Raw genomic sequence first — 10,217 nt, forward strand, 5'->3', positions numbered from 1 at the left:
AGACAGCAAAAGCAATCTTGAGCAAAATGAACAAAGCTGGATGCATAATGATGCTTCTTGACTTCAAAACTACAGTAACCAAAACAGCATGGCACTGGCATAAGAAGGGACATGTAGACTGATGGAACAGACTAGAGAGTCCAGAAATAATTCACATATTTGCAGCCAACTAATTTTTGACAAATGTGCCAAAGAACACACACTATGGAAAGGACAGTCTCTTCAATAAATGGTGCTGAGAGAATTGGATATTCACATAGAGAAAAAATGAAATTAGACCCTTATCTCACACCATATACAAAAATAAACTCAAAATGGATTAAGAAATTGTAAGGCCTGAAGCTATGATACTACTAGAAGAAAACATAGGGGAAAAGTTCAGTGAGATTGGTCTCAGCAAGGATTTTTGGGGTATCATCTCAAAAGCACAGGCAACAAAAGCAAAACAGACTTAAATTCCTGTCCTCAAACAATCTTCCTTCCACAGCCTACCACAGTGTGGACTAAGAGTTCCTTTTTATTGATTTATGTGTATATCTTTGTACCAAAGCCATACCCCATTAGTTACCTTAGCAGTTTTATAATAAGTATTGTAAGACCACCCTGGGTAATATAGCAAGACCCTGTCTCTACAAAAAAAAAAAAAAATTAACCAGGCATAGTGACTAGCCTCTGTAGTCTTAGCTATTTGGGAGGCTGAAGCAGGAGAATTGCTTGAACCTTGGAATTTGAGGCTACAGTGAGCAGTGATCACACCACTGCATTCCATCCTGGCAGCAGAGCAAGACCCTGTCTCAAAACAAAAATTACAGTGTAGATAAAAGATCCAAAAGACCAATATTTATATGCTCACCAGATTTTCAATAAAGGTACAAGGACTATTCAATGTGAAAAGAATAGTCTTCTTAAAAAATCATGCTGAAACAATTGACTATCCAAACATAAAATGATGAATCTCTATCCATACCTCATGACATATACAAAATAAGCTCAAAATATAAATCCTCAATAATATGAAACTTAAAACTATATAACTTGTAGAAGAAAACATAGGAGAAAATCTTTGTGACCCTGTTAATTAAACATAGGTATGACACCAAAAGCAAAATCCATGAAAGAACAAATTGATAAATTGAACTTAATCAAGATTGATATCTGATCTTTAACAGGCACTGTTAAGAAAATGAAAAGACATGCTATAAATTGTGATAAAATATTTGCAGATCTAAATCCTAAAAATAATTTGTTTGTAAAACGTGTAAATAAATCTTTTTTTTTTTTTAGATAGAATTTGGCTCTGTCGCCCAGCCTGGAGTGCAGTGGTGCGATCTCAGCTCACTGCAAGCTCCGCCTCCCAGGTTCAAGCCATTCTCCTGCGTCAGCCTCCCAAGTAGTTGGAACTACAGGCGCCCACCACCGTGCCCAGCTACTTTTTTGTATATTGAGTAGAGACGGGGTTTCACCGTGTTAGTCAGGATGGTCTCGATCTTCTGACCTCGTGATCCACCTGCCTCAGCCTCCCAAAGTGCTGGGATTACAGGCGTGAGCCACTGCACCCAGCCAAGAAATCTTAAAACAATGGAAAACTAACAAACACATTTTTATAAATTAGATGTATTTATAACATTTAAATATTTAAAAATATTATTAATATTCATTTAATAGAAGATATATAAGTGGCAAATAAACATATGAAAAGAGGCTAATCATTAGTTATTAAGGAAATGCTAACTAAAATTGCAATGTGATACAATTTGAACCACTAGAATGGCTAAAATTAAGAACAAAACAGCAAAATATCAAAAAAAAAAAAAAAAGAACAAGAAAAAACCATGTGCCAAGATATGGACAAACCGGAACTCTCATACACTACTGATGAAATGTAAACTAGTACAATTTTGGAAAACAATTTGGCAGTCTTAATTACCTGATTGCAATCTTAGGTATTCCTCAAAGACAACTTAAAGCAAATGTCTACAGAAAGAATGTATGTGCTTGTTTATAGCAGCTTTATTTGTAATAGCTAAAAACTGGAAACAACCTAAATGTCTATCAACAGATAAATGAATAAATGGGAAAAATACAGCTGAATCCTATGGTTACAGAAGTTGTGATTAGATGAATTTTGGTAAAACACAGAATGTTGGCTTCTGTTTTCTGCTCATTCTGTTTTCAAATAGTTTTATGCAACAGTCTTTATAGCATCTGCAAGAAGAAGGAGGTGTACATACAGGGAACAGCAAAACTAGGCAGAAAAGTGAAAACTTCCATCTCAGGAAATGATACACAGAGGCTGGGTCACTGAGTATTTTGTTTCCCTTATAGTCTATCAGCTCAGCCTCTCATGAGCAAGATGATGTAATAGTCGTAATCAGCTAGAAGACTTCTGAAATTGCTGTCGTTGTCCTACCAATCTCATCTAGCCACAGGTCCCAGAATATTCCCTTTGAGTTTGTGAATCATATCAGAAAATAGACATCAAATGGCAACAAACTGCAGCCAGGACCTAGACAGGCTTGAATTGTACCACCAAACCTCAAATTCTTGGCAGGCCAGGTGTACTGACTCATCTGGTCACTTAATAAAACTGTCTTTTACACAATTGAATTATTACATTGTTGTTTTTGTTATTGTATTTTGATGACTTTTTATTTTCTTGCAACATCTATAATACAATGGGTTCATAATATAGAAGGAACTCTAATATAGTAATAGAAAGACAAATAAGCCAAAATATGGACAAATATATAGAGAATTACAAATTGGTAATAAGCTTTGTGAAAAATGTTCAACTACACTAAAAATTACAGAATTGCAAATTAAATCAAAAGACAATAGCTTTTTTTATGTCCATCACACAAAAATAGTTTTGAAAAATTAAAAAAAATTTGTTTTGATATATTTGTGAAGAAGCAGGTAATATATCCTCCAATGTTGGTGGAAATGTAAATTGACACAAGTGGTTTTGAAAGGCAATTTTCTGGATTCTAGTAGAGTGTAAAACACACATGACCTTCTACCAAGCAATTTTACATTTAAACTCTGTGATAGAGAAATATTTACAGTAGGCACAAAGTTATTTTGTCATTGTTGTAAGCAGTAAAAAAAAAAAAAAAATGGATGTGCACTAAATGCTCATTAATAAGGGTAAAGTTAAATAATTTATGGTAGATATAGATTATTTATTACTATGTAGCTGTTACAAAGGTGATAAATGTATTCATACTGCCATAGAGATACTGCTATGATATACTGTTATGTGCAAAAAGTCAAAGAAATATATATATAATAGGATCATATTTATTAAACTAAGACTGTGCGTATGCAGATGGGCACATTTGTAAATGCACTGAAAATAATCCAGAAAAATATATTCCAAATTAGCATTTAATGACTGCTCAGAGAGGGAAGTAGAAATAAAATGGTGAGAGACCAAAGGGCAGTATTATAAAATCACCTTATGACCTCTTCTTTTATTACAACTTAAAAAATAAAAATAAAGAAATAAAAATAAAATTAACATGATTTGACATCTGATTAAAATGTGTGTGTGGGTAAACTGAAATTAATTGATAATATCTCTAAGATGTCTAGAATTTATGTGGATGATATTCAATAAAAAGGTGAGAAAGATTTGATTTGAGGTGAGATAAATTACTACTATGATTGCTGTTTTGCAATTGCTGAATTTTAACCTTCTTCAGGGTGGTCTTTCAATGCAGTATATAAAATGTGGTACTCATTATCATGAGTACTGGCACTGGAATAACTTCTTCACTAAATACTAAAATCATAGTAGAACCTATAAGAAGTAAATGAAGACATAGTCAAAACTACATCTATATAAAAACATGAAATTACCCAAGAGTTTGGCATCAAGTTACGTATGATATTATCACTTCAGTTGCTCATTCAATTGTTTGTCTATTTGTTCTTCTTCTTTTCTCAGTGATATATAGTGGATTAAGAGTAGAGCTTTTAAAGGTGAATACTTAAACAAAAGGAAAAGGGCATTCCAAGCAGAAAGAGCATGAAAAAAGAAAAATTAGATGAGTCTATTGCAATTATAATTCTACAACTCATTACCAACATTTGAAGAGGTGGGATTTCTGCAAGAGACAGAGCAGGGTGGTGTTGCTCCAGAATTCTTCAAGAAGAGAATATTGACAGATTGGCTAGTAGGTTTCACCTAGGCATTTAGGATATGCTTTATATCTTTCAGAAAGGGTTATTTGTTGTGGGAGGATCAAATAAGGCATGACAGAAGCTACTATTTCTTCATTTGAAGAACAGTGAGAAGTGATTTGAAGGTTAGATAACACATGAGCTCCTTTTAAAATTATAATGATTAGAAACAACCTGAGATTACAGAACATAGTTGGTTACTAAAATAAGTGAGGAGTATAAAATCATATCTACAGGATTTTAAAGTTGATTTTATGAGGAATAACTGAATATATGTCAGTGTTGAAGTCAGATAATATACTTCGTTTGTCCTAAGTTATCATTTCCGACACTCTTACCTAGCAACTGGAATTAGAATTGTCAGTGCTAATTAGGTCCCATCAGAATTTGAGAGTATGAAGAGAGGGCAAATTGTAGGAAAATCAGTAGTCCATTTTGTCAACCCATATTTTGTTTGCTGCAATACTATTGTGTAGATAATAAAAACAATGAGGGTAAAGATTTAAACTGAGAAAGTAACTTATATCTTCTTATCCAGATTTTAATGAGACAGAGATATAATCAATATGATAAAAGACCAATGTATTAGTAAATGAATAAATTTACAAACCATCGGCAGGCAAATATGGTACAAATACAATGCTACTCATTACGATATACTTGAATTAACAGCTGATTCAATAAACAAATGAACAAATGGAAAGTATATTTATGTTATTTAAAATCTCTAAAAGATTTCATTAAGAAAATAATTAAAAGAATGATCATCCTAAAACATCTGGATGCCATTTACATATCTCAATGTGAGAGGCAGGAGAAAATTATCCTTTAAACAGCTGGCCTGACCCACAGAACTTGCCAATAATGAAACAAAACTCTAAACCTTTCTTCTGTGGCTTCTTTCCAATGGACTGCTTTCAGTACTGTTTTCTTTCCTGGTACTTTTTATGCTTCTCTAACTGCTTCACTTCTACTTTTTTCTTCCTACCTTCTCTACATCATCATCTGCTATGAGTTAACCCTCTCCAGGAAACTTGGAAAACAAGCATGTTCTAATTCCCTGTCCTCTCTCTGAGTTTCAGTACCTTTTTTCCCACTTCTCATAGATGTCTTCAGTTAAAGTGAGCTTAATTCAAGTAAGTTGACATCAGTAAACAGAAATCCTCATTCATGCTTGACATTGGACTGGCTGCTGTGAATTTCAAGATGAATAAAACCTGGCATCCATTACCAAGGATTGTAGTGGTCAAATCAGGTGTCTCCACAAATAGCCATGATGCAATATGTTGAGTGGCAGAATTATTGCTAGAAGGCAATAAGAATTTTAATTCTGAAAACTTGTGACAAGGAGCTTGGCTAAAAAATATGATCTTTAAGCAGGTCTTGGGGAATAAGTAGGAATTAAAGAGGTTAGTAAGAGTGGAAGAGAGCCTTACAGAATGGAAGGAAAGCATGGAAAAAACACATGTGTATTGAAGTACCTGGTGTATTGAATGTCAGTGGCCAGAACACTGAGCTCTTGGTGGAAGTGAATGGAAAAGTAGCATGGAGTTGTGTTTGAAGAAATTTGTGTTAGGTTTTATGGCTCTCTTTCAGTTTTTGAGAAGATAATTTATGTAACTGAATAACATAGTCCCCTTGTAAATAAATAGTTTGAAAAAAAAGGAATAAAGTAGTAGTCTGAAAATATTGTATCTGCTGCAAAATCCCAGGAACAATGATAATGGTGGAATGAAGAAAATAATCATAAGAAAACTTTTTTATAGTAGCTATAAGATTTTGAAAACTGATAAGAATGTTTAGAATGTCCAGGGTCAAGTGGTAATTGTTGAGCAATGGAAGATGTCAAGAATTTTCAGTTTGGACTCAATAGATGGTGATGCTAACTAAGAAAAAGAGCCTAGGAAAGGAGCAGGATTGGACGGAAAAATAGAGTCAATCTTGGATATGTGGGCTTTCGGTCAAGCAGGTGGAAGTATTTAGTAAAAGTTAACACAATTAGTCTGAAGATTAGGAGAGAGATCGGAAGTAGGGATAGATTTTTAGGAAGCACCAGCATAAATAGGGTAGTGAAGGTTTGTGTCTGGGTAATTTACTCAGAAAGAATAAAGTAGTAGAGAGGCAAGGGTATAATACCAATGAAAAAGAGGGAATCATTACCTAAAGGGAAGGAAAAAAGAAAGATCCAGTAAGGCATTTTTACTTGAAGAACTTTCTGGCTTTTAAAATTTTATTTCCTCAAATACATTGATTAATCTTTCTGAAATCAGTTTCTCTTTTGCTTTTCTATTTTTGTGAAGTTTCAAAGTTGTTTCTGTTGCCCCACATATAAACCTTGGTGCTTTGGTCTTTACAGTCCTGTCTATCCACATTTACTTCAGATTCCCTCTCATAACCATTCTGTTGACTGTCATCTTCCCCGCCCTGCCCGTCCTCCCCATGTTTCACAACACTTCATGTCTCTACTATGGCAATGACCTACCCACTCTTTCCTTTTCTGCTGCTTCTGCCTTCTCACCACAAATACATTGACCTCAAAATGTGTATTTCATCCTATCAAGGTCAAGGGCTTTCAAAACCACTACATTATTTACAAAATTGAGTTCAAATTGTTTTATTTGTCACTCAAAACCTTTCTTAGTCTGAGTCCACCTTCTTTGTGAAGCCTTACACTGCTCCCTAACATGCATGGTTTCTCCAGAATGATTATTCTATTAATTATAACTCCAGTAGTAACACAACTTATTTATTTTTGGTCTTATTTATTCAACTATTTTTCCAATTATTTCCATCATTCCTCTACATATTTAAAAGCCCAAATACCTTCTTTCTATGATTATGATCTTAAAAATTATTTATTTGGATCCTATCAAAAACAGACAAGTACTGTTAGCCTTTTATGCATTCATATCTCTAAACTGCAAGCTCGTTGACAGCAAAGACAGTCTTAAGCTCCCCCGATTCAACCCCACGATCCTTCATTCACAGGGATAAAGTTTCGCTTATATAATTTTTGAGGACATGTTGGAAAAACAAAAGCAATCACGAGATTGCTACTGCTGAGCTTTGAGGAAAAAACTTAAACTGTCAAAGGATTTGGGGCAACAAATAAGTTTTACAACAAGTTTTACAAATAAGTTTTGCATATTTTTGTACGAGGATGTCAGGAAAGCGTATCAATAAAAATCTCATGGGCCACCTCTCCTAGTTTCTCCCTCTCAGCACAGCAGTTCAACTCACCTAAACTGACGGGAAGAGAAATGCTGCTTTAAATTATTATTTGTGTCAAAATCAAAAGAATAGCTCTCTCATCACATAATACATCTTAATACTAAGAGGTCAGTTTGAGGCTAACCTGAGGGGCCCAGATGACTACTGAATCATATTTAGAGTGGGCTATTTTGTATGCATGGAAAATATATTTCTTATAGAGAAGCATCTTTAAGGACTATTTTATTTTTATAGCCACCTCCACGTTTCACATTTGCCATATCCTTTAAGGGCACACCTGAGTCTCCTGTGTTCTCCTTGGATGCACAGCTCATTGCCTGGCTTGTGGACACTGTGCTGAAGCTCACCTCTGTACAGCTTATTAATTCATTTTCTTCTATAACCAGGGAACATTTTTTGTTACTCTTATCTTTGACTATTCATTCCCTTCTTGATATCCATATGATTTTTCCTTTTAAAAAGTAACGTTGACCCATCCATGTTGAAATCCATGTTCATTGCTGAAATCATTTTGAATTCTCATTTTAACCTGCATGTTGCTAAAAAATTCTATCAACCTACAGCATTTTTATACCATTAGTGAGGACACTGATGACTTTAAAAAAAATTGGTTCCTGTATTCACCCTGGCAGAACACTGCTTGCTATGTCCCCTCTGGGTAACATTACTCTTATGAAGGAAATTTATTCTGAATGACCCTCCAACTACCAATTAGGCAGTTTGGTGCCATAATTTTCTCATTGAATTGATAATGATAATGAAGTAAAGAAAGTAAAGCTTTGCTAAAGTCAAAAGGGGATCTGCTGTCTCCCTTCCATCTACCTATCCTGTCATTTTTTATAGGAGATTAATCTCATAATTTCACAAAATGCTGACATAAGCTTTATGGCTTCATCACCAAGTAGTTGATGTTCTTATTATGGCCGTCTTGTGGCTATGATAATTCTTCTTATAACACATTTGAATTCAGACAAAAGATGGAATTTTAAAGGGTTCCTACATGTATGCTTTTCTTATCAAAATGTTTCCTATATTTCTCCATAATGAGGGAAAATGCCTAGTAAAACTTCTGTGCTCCTAAATTTGACTGATCAACTCCCTTCTACCTGGGATGGAATGAAGCTCTGCTGTGATCTACAAGCTCGTAGCATAAAGCTGTGTTTCTGTTGTGTGACAGTCAATCTCAGCTGTGCCAGAGGAGGATATAGTAATAGCAGGGTTTGTTTTTTGAGTGCTCACTATGTTACAACGACTCACTTCTAAGAATCATTTTATATACCACAAACATAAACCATTCAAAATGAGTAAAGGGGCTCTTTAGAATAAATATACAACAAAAGATGGTTACGCTGTCGGAAAGTAATAACTCTTCTCATGCTGATTTTATTATGCACGACCATGCAGTCTGAAGTCGTCAAATGCACTGAGGTTTAATCTGGTCCAGCATTGCTAAGAATTGCCTATGACACCCAGTTTGTAAACTGGCATGGTTAAAAGTTTTTGAGCTGTGAGTATAACCAAGATCACTGAAATGATCAGAGATCAGAGTGCCCACATTTCCAGATCATCATCCCAGGTTGAACATGCCTTTATCAAGGTATTAAGTTGTCCTTGAAAGCTACAGAGTAGAGTAAAGCTTCTTGAACACAAAATGCAAAACTTCTTGCTCTCTAGAGGCTTCACGTCTTTTTAGAAATCTGGCCTTTGAGTGAGTAATCGGTCACATTTTACTGAATCCATTAGATTTCTAATCTTTCTTACCATATCCTTGTTTTTCTTTTAATTTTGATTTTTTCTCATAAAACCCTCCTAACAGAAGCTTCTGTGAACCTTTATTAATTTGATTTGTAATGTTTGCCTGTTTTACCTTATAAAGTCAGCTCTCATATTTGTTTACTGTTTCTGTTGCTTTTCTGTTTTTCTTTTTTTTTTTTTTTTTTTTTTTTTCCACCAGTTGTCAAATGATCCTTTATTGAAATACTTTCCTTTGTGCTTAACTGGCTGGGCATTCCACAGCACCACTGTTGATGTCATCTATGAGGTCATGAGGGTGGTGGCCATCAACATTACAGCCCACAGACTGGGCAGTCCCCAGGATCTCTTTAATGGTTCCAGAGAGTTCTCTGGCTAAGGATCGGTGCCGCATCTGTCGAGCAATGTTGATGATCTCATCACAAGTGATATTCCCACTGTGTTTAATGTTTTTCTGTTTCTTTCTGTCTCTTGGTGGTTCCTTGAGGGCTTTGATGATCAGGGCAGAGGCAGAAGGCACCACCTCAATCTGGGCCTGTCTGTTCTGAATGGTCAGTTTCACTGTAATCCTCAGGCCCTTCCAGTCACCCGTTGCCTTGGCAATGTCATCACCAACCTTTTTCGGAGACAGACCCAGGGGGCCGATCTTGGGGGCCAGCGCAGAAGTGGCACCGACTTCACCTCCGGTGCACCTCAGGTATACGACTTTGATCTCCTTGGGGTCGAACTTCCGCGGCATGGTGGAGGCGGCTGGTGTCGGATGAACCCGGATTCGGGACGACCGAAGAAGGTTGCACCTTCGCCCCCTCCGAGCCAAACGCCGAGAGGCCGGAAATCCCTGTTTTTCTAATTCAATACTTTCTGACTTCATCTTTCTTTTAGCTCTTCTATTTTTAAATTTCTTATACTGTTTGCTTGTATTAGATGTTTAACTTATTTCCATTTTTAAATTAATTATTAATACAGAAATTTGAAGCTATGAAACTACAATAGTTTGGGACACATGCTTTGCTAGTGAGGAAGCAAGCTTACTTCCTGTAACGGATCTT

General features: G+C 35.5%; 1 pseudogene across 1 annotated transcript; it reads right to left on the bottom strand.

Moving 5' to 3' along the window:
* Positions 1-9,325: 9,325 nt before the first annotated feature.
* On the bottom strand, positions 9,326-10,005 carry LOC713714 (large ribosomal subunit protein uL11 pseudogene; annotated as a pseudogene). Its single transcript, XR_001442837.3, has one exon. The product of XR_001442837.3 is annotated as a large ribosomal subunit protein uL11 pseudogene (transcript).
* Positions 10,006-10,217: the final 212 nt, after the last annotated feature.

The sequence above is a fragment of the Macaca mulatta genome, chromosome 2, assembly GCF_049350105.2.
Source record: "Macaca mulatta isolate MMU2019108-1 chromosome 2, T2T-MMU8v2.0, whole genome shotgun sequence".
Classification (NCBI taxonomy): domain Eukaryota; kingdom Metazoa; phylum Chordata; class Mammalia; order Primates; family Cercopithecidae; genus Macaca; species Macaca mulatta.